The sequence below is a fragment of the Schistocerca gregaria genome, chromosome 8, assembly GCF_023897955.1.
Source record: "Schistocerca gregaria isolate iqSchGreg1 chromosome 8, iqSchGreg1.2, whole genome shotgun sequence".
Lineage (NCBI taxonomy): Eukaryota > Metazoa > Arthropoda > Insecta > Orthoptera > Acrididae > Schistocerca > Schistocerca gregaria.
This window is the reverse complement of record NC_064927.1, coordinates 8,789,729-8,803,528: the sequence shown is the minus strand read 5'-3', so window position 1 is coordinate 8,803,528 and position 13,800 is coordinate 8,789,729. Positions and strand designations below refer to the sequence as shown.

The following is a 13,800-nucleotide window of genomic DNA, read 5'->3' as shown; positions in this document are numbered from 1 at the left end:
ATGAAGTGTTGTCAGCTGAAGTCTGATGATCCAGACGACCGTAAGGACGAAGTACGCAAAAGTACCGCTAGGGAGCGCCTCTTTAGCTCAGTGGTAGAGCACTGGACTAGTAAACCAAGGGTCGTGAGTTCCATCCTCCAAGTCAGAAGTCGAATTTTGGAAATCAGTTGCACGTCGTGGCCGTATAGCAAACAGTATCTGTGATGACGAACAACTAGCGACATGCCTTTTATTAAGAATTACTCTCAGATGTGATTAAGGCGAATGGCGCAGATAAAGCCTATGCCAAAGCGGTTCAGCATAAGGTGGGACGAGGCAGTCTGAATTACATTTTATAGATGTATTTCTCACATATGTCAGAGCCTCTCGCGGTCGTCGTCGTCGTCGTCGTCGTCGTCGTCGTCGTCGCCGCCGCTTCTGCAGAAGTAGCAAATGGCCATCGTGGCAAATGCGGCGAGGCACGCCCTGCCTTCGATTCCGTATGCACAAAGTGTGTGGTCTTGTTTCCCTGTCTATATTTGGTCGGTCACGTAAGAGGTTGAATGTAACGAATGGGTGGGAAAGAGCAAGGGCAGCGGCTGTGTAGAACGAAAACACAAATTATCAGGGGTGTGAGCGTTTCGAGATGAGTCATATACAAGTTGCATTTGGTCGTCAGTGACTGTGTGGCCTAATGTATAAGGCGTCGGACTTCGGATCTGAAGATTACAGGTTCGAATGCTGTCACGCTCGTGTTTTATCAGTTCTGAAAAAGAAACATACCGTTTTAATGTAGCATTTGAGCAGTACGAAACCGTCTGAATGTTGCTGTTGACCATTTTTTGCTTGGAGATGCTCTTGAGCTTGAAACACCCACTACAAGACCGGTGTTAACTAGCGAAATGGTCGGCAGAGTGCCGTCACCGCGAGTTTCCACTGGCACTTGCACATCTAAAACAACGTCGGAAAGTAACTCGTTCGCCTTTTGAGTCACATCAAGTATGAGTGTTAATTTTGACGCCACTAGCTCTGCAGGTTGTCATGCAATTCCTTTACCTCTCAGAAATGATTATGAAATAAAAGTGAAGTACGTGACGAGTGTGACGTTAGGAAAACATTAGGCAGCATGGAGAGATTCTGTATGGGACCACCCAACCCAAACGAGTACTGTGTGACGTGCTGCACGGCAAGTATTCACCGAAGCAGACCGGCTAGCTCAGTCGGTAGTGCATGAGACTCTTAATCTCAGGGTCGTGGGTTCGAGCCCCACGCTGGGCGAAACGGAATTTAATTCCGCTGCAGATGTAAATTACCGTTTTTCTGATTAACGTGATGTAATGGAAATAGCAATTTAAACTTTGCCTACGTCTCTGTCAGTCGCAAGGAAACTGTATTTGAAGGTGAAGGTGATTTTGTAGACATGTGTGAAAGACATGTTCTGAAATGCAAGTGTTGTTGTTTGGAGAGGACATCGGTTACGAGTCAGATGTGTAGCCAAGCAGCAATGGGTCGCCATAGCTGCAAATATTAGTCGGTAATATGAAGTGTTGTCAGCTGAAGTCTGATGATCCAGACGACCGTAAGGACGAAGTACGCAAAAGTACCGCTAGGGAGCGCCTCTTTAGCTCAGTGGTAGAGCACTGGACTAGTAAACCAAGGGTCGTGAGTTCCATCCTCCAAGTCAGAAGTCGAATTTTGGAAATCAGTTGCACGTCGTGGCCGTATAGCAAACAGTATCTGTGATGACGAACAACTAGCGACATGCCTTTTATTAAGAATTACTCTCAGATGTGATTAAGGCGAATGGCGCAGATAAAGCCTTTGCCAAAGCGGTTCAGCATAAGGTGGGACGAGGCAGTCTGAATTACATTTTATAGATGTATTTCTCACATATGTCAGAGCCTCTCGCGGTCGTCGTCGTCGTCATCGTCGACGTCGTCGTCGTCGCCGCCGCCGCTTCTGCAGAAGTAGCAAATGGCCATCGTGGCAAATGCGGCGAGGCACGCCATGCCTTCGATTCCGTATGCACAAAGTGTGTGGTCTTGTTTCCCAGTCTATATTTGGTCGGCCACGTAAGAGGTTGAATGTAACGAATGGGTGGGAAAGAGCAAGGGCAGCGGCTGTGTAGAACGAAAACACAAATTATCAGGGGTGTGAGCGTTTCGAGATGAGTCATATACAAGTTGCACTTGGTCATCAGTGACTGTGTGGCCTAATGGATAAGGCGTCGGACTTCGGATCTGAAGATTACAGGTTCGAATGCTGTCACGCTTGTGTTTTATCAGTTCTGAAAAAGAAACATACCGTTTTAATGTAGCATTTGAGCAGTACGAAACCGTCTGAATGTTGCTGTTGACCATTTTCTGCTTGGAGATGCTCTTGAGCTTGAAACACACACTAAAAGACCGGTGTTAACTAGCGAAATGGTCGGCAGAGGCCGTCACCGCGAGTTTCCACTGGCACTTGCACATCTAAAACAACGTCGGAAAGTAACTCGTTCGCCTTTTGAGTCACATCAAGTATGAGTGTTAATTTTGACGCCACGAGCTCTGCAGGATGTCATGCAATTCCTTACCTCTCAAAAATGATTATTCAATAAAAGTGAAGTACATGACGAGTGTGACGTTAGGAAAACATTAGGCAGCATGGAGAGATTCTGTATGGGACCACCCAACCCAAACGAGTACTGTGTGACGTGCTGCCCGGCAAGTATTCACCGAAGCAGCCCGGCTAGCTCAGTCGGTAGAGCATGAGACACTTAATCTCAGGGTCGTGGGTTCGAGCCCCACGCTGGGCTAAACGGAATTTTGTTCCGCTGCAGATGTAAATTACCGTTTTTCTGATTAACGTGATGTAATGGAAATAGCAACTGTAAACTTTGCCTACGTCTCTGTCAGTCGCAAGGAAACTGTATTTGAAGGTGAAGGTGATTTTGTAGACATGTGTGAAAGACATGTTCTGAAATGCAAGTGTTGTTGTTTGGAGAGGACATCGGTTACGTGTCAGATGTGTAGCCAAGCAGTAATGGGTCGCCATAGCTGCAAATATTAGTCGGTAATATGAAGTGTTGTCAGCTGAAGTCTGATGATCCAGACGACCGTAAGGACGAAGTACGCAAAAGTCCCGCTAGGGCGCGCCTCTTTAGCTCAGTGGTAGAGCACTGGACTAGTAAACCAAAGGTCGTGAGTTCCATCCTCAAAGGAAGAAGTCGAATTTTGGAAATCAGTTGCGCGTCGTGGCCGTATAGCAAACAGTATCTGTGATGACGAACAACTAGCGACATGCCTTTTATTAAGAATTACTCTCAGATGTGATTAAGGCGAATGGCGCAGATAAAGCCTATGCCAAAGCGGTTCAGCATAAGGTGGGACGAGGCAGTCTGAATTACATTTTATAGATGTATTTCTCACATATGTCAGAGCCTCTCGCGGTCGTCGTCGTCGTCGTCGTCGTCGTCGTCGCCGCCGCTTCTGCAGAAGTAGCAAATGGCCATCGTGGCAAATGCGGCGAGGCACGCCCTGCCTTCGATTCCGTATGCACAAAGTGTGTGGTCTTGTTTCCCTGTCTATATTTGGTCGGTCACGTAAGAGGTTGAATGTAACGAATGGGTGGGAAAGAGCAAGGGCAGCGGCTGTGTAGAACGAAAACACAAATTATCAGGGGTGTGAGCGTTTCGAGATGAGTCATATACAAGTTGCACTTGGTCGTCAGTGACTGTGTGGCCTAATGGATAAGGCGTCGGACTTCGGATCTGAAGATTACAGGTTCGAATGCTGTCACGCTCGTGTTTTATCAGTTCTGAAAAAGAAACATACCGTTTTAATGTAGCATTTGAGCAGTACGAAACCGTCTGAATGTTGCTGTTGACCATTTTTTGCTTGGAGATGCTCTTGAGCTTGAAACACACACTACAAGACCGGTGTTAACTAGCGAAATGGTCGGCAGAGTGCCGTCACCGCGAGTTTCCACTGGCACTTGCACATCTAAAACAACGTCGGAAAGTAACTCGTTCGCCTTTTGAGTCACATCAAGTATGTGTTAATTTTGACGCCACTAGCTCTGCAGGTTGTCATGCAATTCCTTTACCTCTCAGAAATGATTATGAAATAAAAGTGAAGTACGTGACGAGTGTGACGTTAGGAAAACATTAGGCAGCATGGAGAGATTCTGTATGGGACCACCCAACCCAAACGAGTACTGTGTGACGTGCTGCACGGCAAGTATTCACCGAAGCAGCCCGGCTAGCTCAGTCGGTAGTGCATGAGACTCTTAATCTCAGGGTCGTGGGTTCGAGCCCCACGCTGGGCGAAACGGAATTTTGTTCCGCTGCAGATGTAAATTACCGTTTTTCTGATTAACGTGATGTAATGGAAATAGCAATTTAAACTTTGCCTACGTCTCTGTCAGTCGCAAGGAAACTGTATTTGAAGGTGAAGGTGATTATGTAGACATGTGTGAAAGACATGTTCTGAAATGCAAGTGTTGTTGTTTGGAGAGGACATCGGTTACGTGTCAGATGTGTAGCCAAGCAGTAATGGGTCGCCATAGCTGCAAATATTAGTCGGTAATATGAAGTGTTGTCAGCTGAAGTCTGATGACCCAGACGACCGTAAGGACGAAGTACGCAAAAGTACCGCTAGGCCGCGCCTCTTTAGCTCAGTGGTAGAGCACTGGACTAGTAAACCAAGGGTCGTGAGTCCCATCCTCAAAGGAAGAAGTCGAATTTTGGAAATCAGTTGCGTGTCGTGGCTGTATAGCAAACAGTATCTGTGATGACGAACAATTAGCGACATGCCTTTTATTAAGAATTACTCTCAGATGTGATTAAGGCGAATGGCGCAGATAAAGCCTTTGCCAAAGCGGTTCAGCATAAGGTGGGACGAGGCAGTCTGAATTACATTTTATAGATGTATTTCTCACATATGTCAGAGCCTCTCGCGGTCGTCGTCGTCGTCGTCGTCGTCGTCGCCGCCGTCGTCGTCGCCGCCGCCGCTTCTGCAGAAGTAGCAAATGGCCATCGTGGCAAATGCGGCGAGGCACGCCCTGCCTTCGATTCCGTATGCACAAAGTGTGTGGTCTTGTTTCCCAGTCTATATTTGGTCGGTCACGTAAGAGGTTGAATGTAACGAATGGGTGGGAAAGAGCAAGGGCAGCGGCTGTGTAGAACGAAAACACAAATTATCAGGGGTGTGAGCGTTTCGAGATGAGTCATATACAAGTTGCACTTGGTCGTCAGTGACTGTGTGGCCTAATGGATAAGGCGTCGGACTTCGGATCAGAAGATTACAGGTTCGAATGCTGTCACGCTCGTGTTTTATCAGTTCTGAAAAAGAAACATACCGTTTTAATGTAGCATTTGAGCAGTACGAAACCGTCTGAATGTTGCTGTTGACCATTTTCTGCTTGGAGATGCTCTTGAGCTTGAAACACACACTACAAGACCGGTGTTAACTAGCAAAATGGTCGGCAGAGTGCCGTCACCGCGAGTTTCCACTGGCACTTGCACATCTAAAACAACGTCGGAAAGTAACTCGTTCGCCTTTTGAGTCACATCAAGTATGAGTGTTAATTTTGACGCCACTAGCTCTGCAGGTTGTCATGCAATTCCTTTACCTCTCAGAAATGATTATGAAATAAAAGTGAAGTACGTGACGAGTGTGACGTTAGGAAAACATCAGGCAGCATGGAGAGATTCTGTATGGGACCACCCAACCCAAACGAGTACTGTGTGACGTGCTGCCCGGCAAGTATTCACCGAAGCAGCCCGGCTAGCTCAGTCGGTAGTGCATGAGACTCTTAATCTCAGGGTCGTGGGTTCGAGCCCCACGCTGGGCGAAACGTAATTTTGTTCCGCTGCAGATGTAAATTACCGTTTTTCTGATTAACGTGATGTAATGGAAATAGCAACTTTAAACTTTGCCTACGTCTCTGTCAGTCGCAAGGAAACTGTATTTGAAGGTGAAGGTGATTTTGTAGACATGTGTGAAAGACATGTTCTGAAATGCAAGTGTTGTTGTTTGGAGAGGACATCGGTTACGTGTCAGATGTGTAGCCAAGCAGTAATGGGTCGCCATAGCTGCAAATATTAGTCGGTAATATGAAGTGTTGTCAGCTGAAGTCTGATGATCCAGACGACCGTAAGGACGAAGTACGCAAAAGTACCGCTAGGCCGCGCCTCTTTAGCTCAGTGGTAGAGCACTGGACTTGTAAACCAAGGGTCGTGAGTTCCATCCTCAAAAGAAAAAGTCGAATTTTGGAAATCAGTTGCGCGTCGTGGCCGTATAGCAAACAGTATCTGTGATGACGAACAACTAGCGACATGCCTTTTATTAAGAATTACTCTCAGATGTGATTAAGGCGAATGGCGCAGATAAAGCCTGTGCCAAAGCGGTTCAGCATAAGGTGGGACGAGGCAGTCTGAATTACATTTTATAGATGTATTTCTCACATATGTCAGAGCCTCTCGAGGTCGTCGTCGTCGTCGTCGTCGTCGTCGTCGTCGTCGTCGCCGCCGCTTCTGCAGAAGTAGCAAATGGCCATCGTGGCAAATGCGGCGAGGCACGCCCTGCCTTCGATTCCGTATGCACAAAGTGTGTGGTCTTGTTTCCCTGTCTATATTTGTTCGGCCACGTAAGAGGTTGAATGTAACGAATGGGTGGGAAAGAGCAAGGGCAGCGGCTGTGTAGAACGAAAACACAAATTATCAGGAGTGTGAGCGTTTCGAGATGAGTCATATACAAGTTGCACTTCGTCGTCAGTGACTGTGTGGCATAATGGATAAGGCGTCGGACTTCGGATCAGAAGATTACAGGTTCGAGTGCTGTCACGCTCGTGTTTTATCAGTTCTGAAAAAGAAACATACCGTTTTAATGTAGCATTTGAGCAGTACGAAACCGTCTGAATGTTGCTGTTGACCATTTTCTGCTTGGAGATGCTCTTGAGCTTGAAACACACACTACAAGACCGGTGTTAACTAGCGAAATGGTCGGCAGAGTTCCGTCACCGCGAGTTTCCACTGGCACTTGCACATCTAAAACAACGTCGGAAAGTAACTCGTTCGCCTTTTGAGTCACATCAAGTATGAGTGTTAATTTTGACGCCACTAGCTCTGCAGGTTGTCATGCAATTCCTTTACCTCTCAGAAATGATTATGAAATAAAAGTGAAGTACGTGACGAGTGTGACGTTAGGAAAACATCAGGCAGCATGGAGAGATTCTGTATGGGACCACCCAACCCAAACGAGTACTGTGTGACGTGCTGCCCGGCAAGTATTCACCGAAGCAGCCCGGCTAGCTCAGTCGGTAGTGCATGAGACTCTTAATCTCAGGGTCGTGGGTTCGAGCCCCACGCTGGGCTAAACGGAATTTTGTTCCGCTGCAGATGTAAATTACCGTTTTTCTGATTAACGTGTTGTAATGGAAATAGCAACTTAAAACTTTGCCAACGTCTCTGTCAGTCGCAAGGAAACTGTATTTGAAGGTGAAGGTGATTTTGTAGACATGTGTGAAAGACATGTTCTGAAATGCAAGTGTTGTTGTTTGGAGAGGACATCGGTTACGTGTCAGATGTGTAGCCAAGCAGCAATGGGTCGCCATAGCTGCAAATATTAGTCGGTAATATGAAGTGTTGTCAGCTGAAGTCTGATGATCCAGACGACCGTAAGGACGAAGTACGCAAAAGTACCGCTAGGGAGCACCTCTTTAGCTCAGTGGTAGAGCACTGGCCTAGTAAACCAAGGGTCGTGAGTTCCATCCTCAAAGGAAGAAGTCGAATTTTGGAAATCAGTTGCGCGTCGTGGCCGTATAGCAAACAGTATCTGTGATGACGAACAACTAGCGACATGCCTTTTATTAAGAATTACTCTCAGATGTGATTAAGGCGAATGGCGCAGATAAAGCCTATGCCAAAACGGTTCAGCATAAGGTGGGACGAGGCAGTCTGAATTACATTTTATAGATGTATTTCTCACATATGTCAGAGCCTCTCGCGGTCGTCGTCGTCGTCGTCGTCGTCGTCGTCGTCGTCGTCGTCGTCGCCGCCGCCGCTTCTGCAGAAGTAGCAAATGGCCATCGTGGCAAATGCGGCGAGGCACGCCCTGCCTTCGATTCCGTATGCACAAAGTGTGTGGTCTTGTTTCCCAGTCTATATTTGGTCGGTCACGTGAGAGGTTGAATGTAACGAATGGGTGGGAAAGAGCAAGGGCAGCGGCTGTGTAGAACGAAAACACAAATTATCAGCGGTGTGAGCGTTTCGAGATGAGTCATATACAAGTTGCACCTGGTCGTCAGTGACTGTGTGGCCTAATGGATAAGCCGTCGGACTTCGGATCTGAAGATTACAGGTTCGAATGCTGTCACGCTCGTGTTTTATCAGTTCTGAAAAAGAAACATACCGTTTTAATGTAGCATTTGAGCAGTACGAAACTGTCTGAATGTTGCTGTTGACCATTTTCTGCTTGGAGATGCTCTTGAGCTTGAAACACACACTACAAGACCGGTGTTAACTAGCAAAATGGTCGGCAGAGTGCCGTCACCGCGAGTTTCCACTGGCACTTGCACATCTAAAACAACGTCGGAAAGTAACTCGTTCGCCTTTTGAGTCACATCAAGTATGAGTGTTAATTTTGACGCCACTAGCTCTGCAGGTTGTCATGCAATTCCTTTACCTCTCAGAAATGATTATGAAATAAAAGTGAAGTACGTGACGAGTGTGACGTTAGGAAAACATCAGGCAGCATGGAGAGATTCTGTATGGGACCACCCAACCCAAACGAGTACTGTGTGACGTGCTGCCCGGCAAGTATTCACCGAAGCAGCCCGGCTAGCTCAGTCGGTAGTGCATGAGACTCTAAATCTCAGGGTCGTGGGTTCGAGCCCCACGCTGGGCTAAACGGAATTTTGTTCCGCTGCAGATGTAAATTACCGTTTTTCTGATTAACGTGATGTAATGGAAATAGCAACTTTAAACTTTGCCTACGTCTCTGTCAGTCGCAAGGAAACTGTATTTGAAGGTGAAGGTGATTTTGTAGACATGTGTGAAAGACATGTTCAGAAATGCAAGTGTTGTTGTTTGGAGAGGACATCGGTTACGTGTCAGATGTGTAGCCAAGCAGTAATGGGTCGCCATAGCTGCAAAGATTAGTCGGTAATATGAAGTGTTGTCAGCTGAAGTCTGATGATCCAGACGACCGTAAGGACGAAGTACGCAAAAGTACCGCTAGGCCGCGCCTCTTTAGCTCAGTGGTAGAGCACTGGACTAGTAAACCGAGGGTCGTGAGTTCCATCCTCAAAGGAAGAAGTCGAATTTTGGAAATCAGTTGCGCGTCGTGGCCGTATAGCAAACAGTATCTGTGATGACGAACAATTAGCGACATGCCTTTTATTAAGAATTACTCTCAGATGTGATTAAGGCGAATGGCGCAGATAAAGCCTGTGCCAAAGTGGTTCAGCATAAGGTGGGACGAGGCAGTCTGAATTACATTTTATAGATGTATTTCTCACATATGTCAGAGCCTCTCGAGGTCGTCGTCGTCGTCGTCGTCGTCGTCGTCGTCGTCGCCGCCGCCGCTTCTGCAGAAGTAGCAAATGGCCATCGTGGCAAATGCGGCGAGGCACGCCCTGCCTTCGATTCCGTATGCACAAAGTGTGTGGTCTTGTTTCCCAGTCTATATTTGGTCGGTCACGTAAGAGGTTGAATGTAACGAATGGGTGGGAAAGAGCAAGGGCAGCGGCTGTGTAGAACGAAAACACAAATTATCAGGGGTGTGAGCGTTTCGAGATGAGTCATATACAAGTTGCACTTGGTCGTCAGTGACTGTGTGGCCTAATGGATAAGGCGTCGGACTTCGGATCAGAAGATTACAGGTTCGAATGCTGTCACGCTCGTGTTTTATCAGTTCTGAAAAAGAAACATACCGTTTTAATGTAGCATTTGAGCAGTACGAAACCGTCTGAATGTTGCTGTTGACCATTTTCTGCTTGGAGATGCTCTTGAGCTTGAAATACACACTACAAGACCGGTGTTAACTAGCAAAATGGTCGGCAGAGTGCCGTCACCGCGAGTTTCCACTGGCACTTGCACATCTAAAACAACGTCGGAAAGTAACTCGTTCGCCTTTTGATTCACATCAAGTATGAGTGTTAATTTTGACGCCACTAGCTCTGCAGGTTGTCATGCAATTCCTTTACCTCTCAGAAATGATTATGAAATAAAAGTGAAGTACGTGACGAGTGTGACGATAGGAAAACATTAGGCAGCATGGAGAGATTCTGTATGGGACCACCCAACGCAAACGAGTACTGTGTGACGTGCTGCCCGGCAGGTATCCACCGAAGCAGCCCGGCTAGCTCAGTCGGTAGTGCATGAGACTCTTAATCTCAGGGTCGTGGGTTCGAGCCCCACGCTGGGCTAAACGGAATTTTGTTCCGCTGCAGATCTAAATTACCGTTTTTCTGATTAACGTGATGTAATGGAAATAGCAACTTTAAACTTTGCCTACGTCTCTGTCAGTCGCAAGGAAACTGTATTTGAAGGTGAAGGTGATTTTGTAGACATGTGTGAAAGACAAGTTCTGAAATGCAAGTGTTGTTGTTTGGAGAGGACATCGGTTACGTGTCAGATGTGTAGCCAAGCAGTAATGGGTCGCCATAGCTGCAAATATTAGTCGGTAATATGAAGTGTTGTCAGCTGAAGTCTGATGATCCAGACGACCGTAAGGACGAAGTACGCAAAGGGACCGCTACGCCGCGCCTCTTTAGCTCAGTGGTAGAGCACTGGACTAGTAAAGCAAGGGTCGTGAGTTCCATCCTCAAAGGAAGAAGTCGAATTTTGGAAATCAGTTGCGCGTCGTGGCCGTATAGCAAACAGTATCTGTGATGACGAACAATTAGCGACATGCCTTTTATTAAGAATTACTCTCAGATGTGATTAAGGCGAATGGCGCAGATAAAGCCTTTGCCAAAGCGGTTCAGCATAAGGTGGGACGAGGCAGTCTGAATTACATTTTATAGATGTATTTCTCACACATGTCAGAGCCTCTCGCGGTCGTCGTCGCCGTCGTCGTCGTCGCCGCCGCCGCTTCTGCAGAAGTAGCAAATGGCCATCGTGGCAAATGCGGCGAGGCACGCCCTGCCTTCGATTCCGTATGCACAAAGTGTGTGGTCTTGTTTCCCAGTCTATATTTGGTCGGTCACGTAAGAGGTTGAATGTAACGAATGGGTGGGAAAGAGCAAGGGCAGCGGCTGTGTAGAACGAAAACACAAATTATCAGGGGTGTGAGCGTTTCAAGATGAGTCATATACAAGTTGCACTTGGTCGTCAGTGACTGTGTGGCCTAATGGATAAGGCGTCGGACTTCGGATCTGAAGATTACAGGTTCGAATGCTGTCACGCTCGTGTTTTATCAGTTCTGAAAAAGAAACATACCGTTTTAATGTAGCATTTGAGCAGTACGAAACCGTCTGAATGTTGCTGTTGACCATTTTCTGCTTGGAGATGCTCTTGAGCTTGAAACACACACTACAAGACCGGTGTTAACTAGCAAAATGGTCGGCAGAGTGCCGTCACCGCGAGTTTCCACTGGCACTTGCACATCTAAAACAACGTCGGAAAGTAACTCGTTCGCCTTTTGAGTCACATCAAGTATGAGTGTTAATTTTGACGCCACTAGCTCTGCAGGTTGTCATGCAATTCCTTTACCTCTCAGAAATGATTATGAAATAAAAGTGAAGTACGTGACGAGTGTGACGTTAGGAAAACATTAGGCAGCATGGAGAGATTCTGTATGGGACCACCCAACCCAAACGAGTACTGTGTGACGTGCTGCATGGCAAGTATTCACCGAAGCAGCCCAGCTAGCTCAGTCGGTAGTGCATGAGACTCTTAATCTCAGGGTCGTGGGTTCGAGCCCCACGCTGGGCTAAACGGAATTTTGTTCCGCTGCAGATGTAAATTACCGTTTTTCTGATTAACGTGATGTAATGGAAATAGCAATTTAAACTTTGCCTACGTCTCTGACAGTCGCAAGGAAACTGTATTTGAAGGTGAAGGTGATTTTGTAGACATGTGTGAAAGACATGTTCTGAAATGCAAGTGTTGTTGTTTCGAGAGGACATCGGTTACGTGTCAGATGTGTAGCCAAGCAGTAATGGGTCGCCATAGCTGCAAATATTAGTCGGTAATATGAAGTGTTGTCAGCTGAAGTCTGATGATCCAGACGACCGTAAGGACGAAGTACGCAAAAGTACCGCTAGGCCGCGCCTCTTTAGCTCAGTGGTAGAGCACTGGACTAGTAAACCAAGGGTCGTGAGTCCCATCCTCAAAGGAAGAAGTCGAATTTTGGAAATCAGTTGCGTGTCGTGGCCGTATAGCAAACAGTATCTGTGATGACGAACAATTAGCGACATGCCTTTTATTAAGAATTACTCTCAGATGTGATTAAGGCGAATGGCGCAGATAAAGCCTGTGCCAAAGTGGTTCAGCATAAGGTGGGACGAGGCAGTCTGAATTACATTTTATAGATGTATTTCTCACATATGTCAGAGCCTCTCGAGGTCGTCGTCGTCGTCGTCGTCGTCGTCGTCGCCGCTTCTGCAGAAGTAGCAAATGGCCATCGTGGCAAATGCGGCGAGGCACGCCCTGCCTTCGATTCCGTATGCACAAAGTGTGTGGTCTTGTTTCCCAGTCTATGTTTCGTCGGTCACGTAAGAGGTTGAATGTAAAGAATGGGTGGGAAAGAGCAAGGGCAGCGGCTGTGTAGAACGAAAACACAAATTATCAGGGGTGTGAGCGTTTCGAGATGAGTCATATACAAGTTGCACTTGGTCGTCAGTGACTGTGTGTCCTAATGGATAGGGCGTCGGACTTCGGATCTGAAGATTACAGGTTCGAATGCTGTCACGCTCGTGTTTTATCAGTTCTGAAAAAGAAACATACCGTTTTAATGTAGCATTTGAGCAGTACGAAACCGTCTGAATGTTGCTGTTGACCATTTTTTGCTTGGAGATGCTCTTGAGCTTGAAACACACACTACAAGACCGGTGTTAACTAGCGAAATGGTCGGCAGAGTGCCGTCACCGCGAGTTTCCACTGGCACTTGCACATCTAAAACAACGTCGGAAAGTAACTCGTTCGCCTTTTGAGTCACATCAAGTATGAGTGTTAATTTTGACGCCACTAGCTCTGCAGGTTGTCATGCAATTCCTTACCTCTCAGAAATGATTATGAAATAAAAGTGAAGTACGTGACGAGTGTGACGTTAGAAAAACATTAGGCAGCATGGAGAGATTCTGTATGGGACCACCCAACCCAAAGGAGTACTGTGTGACGTGCAGCCCGGCAAGTATTCACCGAAGCAGCCCGGCTAGCTCAGTCGGTAGTGCATGAGACTCTTAATCTCAGGGTCGTGGGTTCGAGCCCCACGCTGGGCTAAACGGAATTTTGTTCCGTTGCAGATGTAAATTACCGTTTTTCTGATTAACGTGATGTAATGGAAATAGCAACTTTAAACTTTGCCTACGTCTCTGTCAGTCGCAAGGAAACTGTATTTGAAGGTGAAGGTGATTTTGTAGAAATGTGTGAAAGACATGTTCTGAAATGCAAGTGTTGTTGTTTGGAGAGGACATCGGTTACGTGTCAGATGTGTAGCCCAGCAGTAATGGGTCGCCATAGCTGCAAACATTAGTCGGTAATATGAAGTGTTGTCAGCTGAAGTCTGATGATCCAGACGACTGTAAGGACGAAGTACGCAAAAGTACCGCTAGGCCGCGCCTCTTTAGCTCAGTGGTAGAGCACTGGACTAGTAAACCAAGGGTCGTGAGTCC

The 13,800-nt window shown here is 46.9% G+C and overlaps 8 non-coding genes across 8 annotated transcripts; all 8 read left to right on the top strand.

The window, feature by feature from the left end:
• The first annotated feature begins 1,184 nt into the window (after positions 1-1,184).
• Positions 1,185-1,257, top strand: Trnak-cuu (transfer RNA lysine (anticodon CUU)). Its single transcript has one exon. It is a non-coding gene; the product is annotated as a tRNA-Lys (tRNA).
• A 1,446-nt stretch (positions 1,258-2,703) lies between these two features.
• Trnak-cuu (transfer RNA lysine (anticodon CUU)) lies at positions 2,704-2,776 on the top strand. The gene has a single exon. It is a non-coding gene; the product is annotated as a tRNA-Lys (tRNA).
• Positions 2,777-4,214: 1,438 nt separating this feature from the next.
• Positions 4,215-4,287, top strand: Trnak-cuu (transfer RNA lysine (anticodon CUU)). The gene has a single exon. It is a non-coding gene; the product is annotated as a tRNA-Lys (tRNA).
• Positions 4,288-5,741: 1,454 nt separating this feature from the next.
• Trnak-cuu (transfer RNA lysine (anticodon CUU)) lies at positions 5,742-5,814 on the top strand. Its single transcript has one exon. It is a non-coding gene; the product is annotated as a tRNA-Lys (tRNA).
• Positions 5,815-7,263: 1,449 nt separating this feature from the next.
• Trnak-cuu (transfer RNA lysine (anticodon CUU)) lies at positions 7,264-7,336 on the top strand. Its single transcript has one exon. It is a non-coding gene; the product is annotated as a tRNA-Lys (tRNA).
• Positions 7,337-10,316: 2,980 nt separating this feature from the next.
• On the top strand, positions 10,317-10,389 carry Trnak-cuu (transfer RNA lysine (anticodon CUU)). Its single transcript has one exon. It is a non-coding gene; the product is annotated as a tRNA-Lys (tRNA).
• A 1,437-nt stretch (positions 10,390-11,826) lies between these two features.
• Trnak-cuu (transfer RNA lysine (anticodon CUU)) lies at positions 11,827-11,899 on the top strand. Its single transcript has one exon. It is a non-coding gene; the product is annotated as a tRNA-Lys (tRNA).
• A 1,435-nt stretch (positions 11,900-13,334) lies between these two features.
• Positions 13,335-13,407, top strand: Trnak-cuu (transfer RNA lysine (anticodon CUU)). Its single transcript has one exon. It is a non-coding gene; the product is annotated as a tRNA-Lys (tRNA).
• Positions 13,408-13,800: the final 393 nt, after the last annotated feature.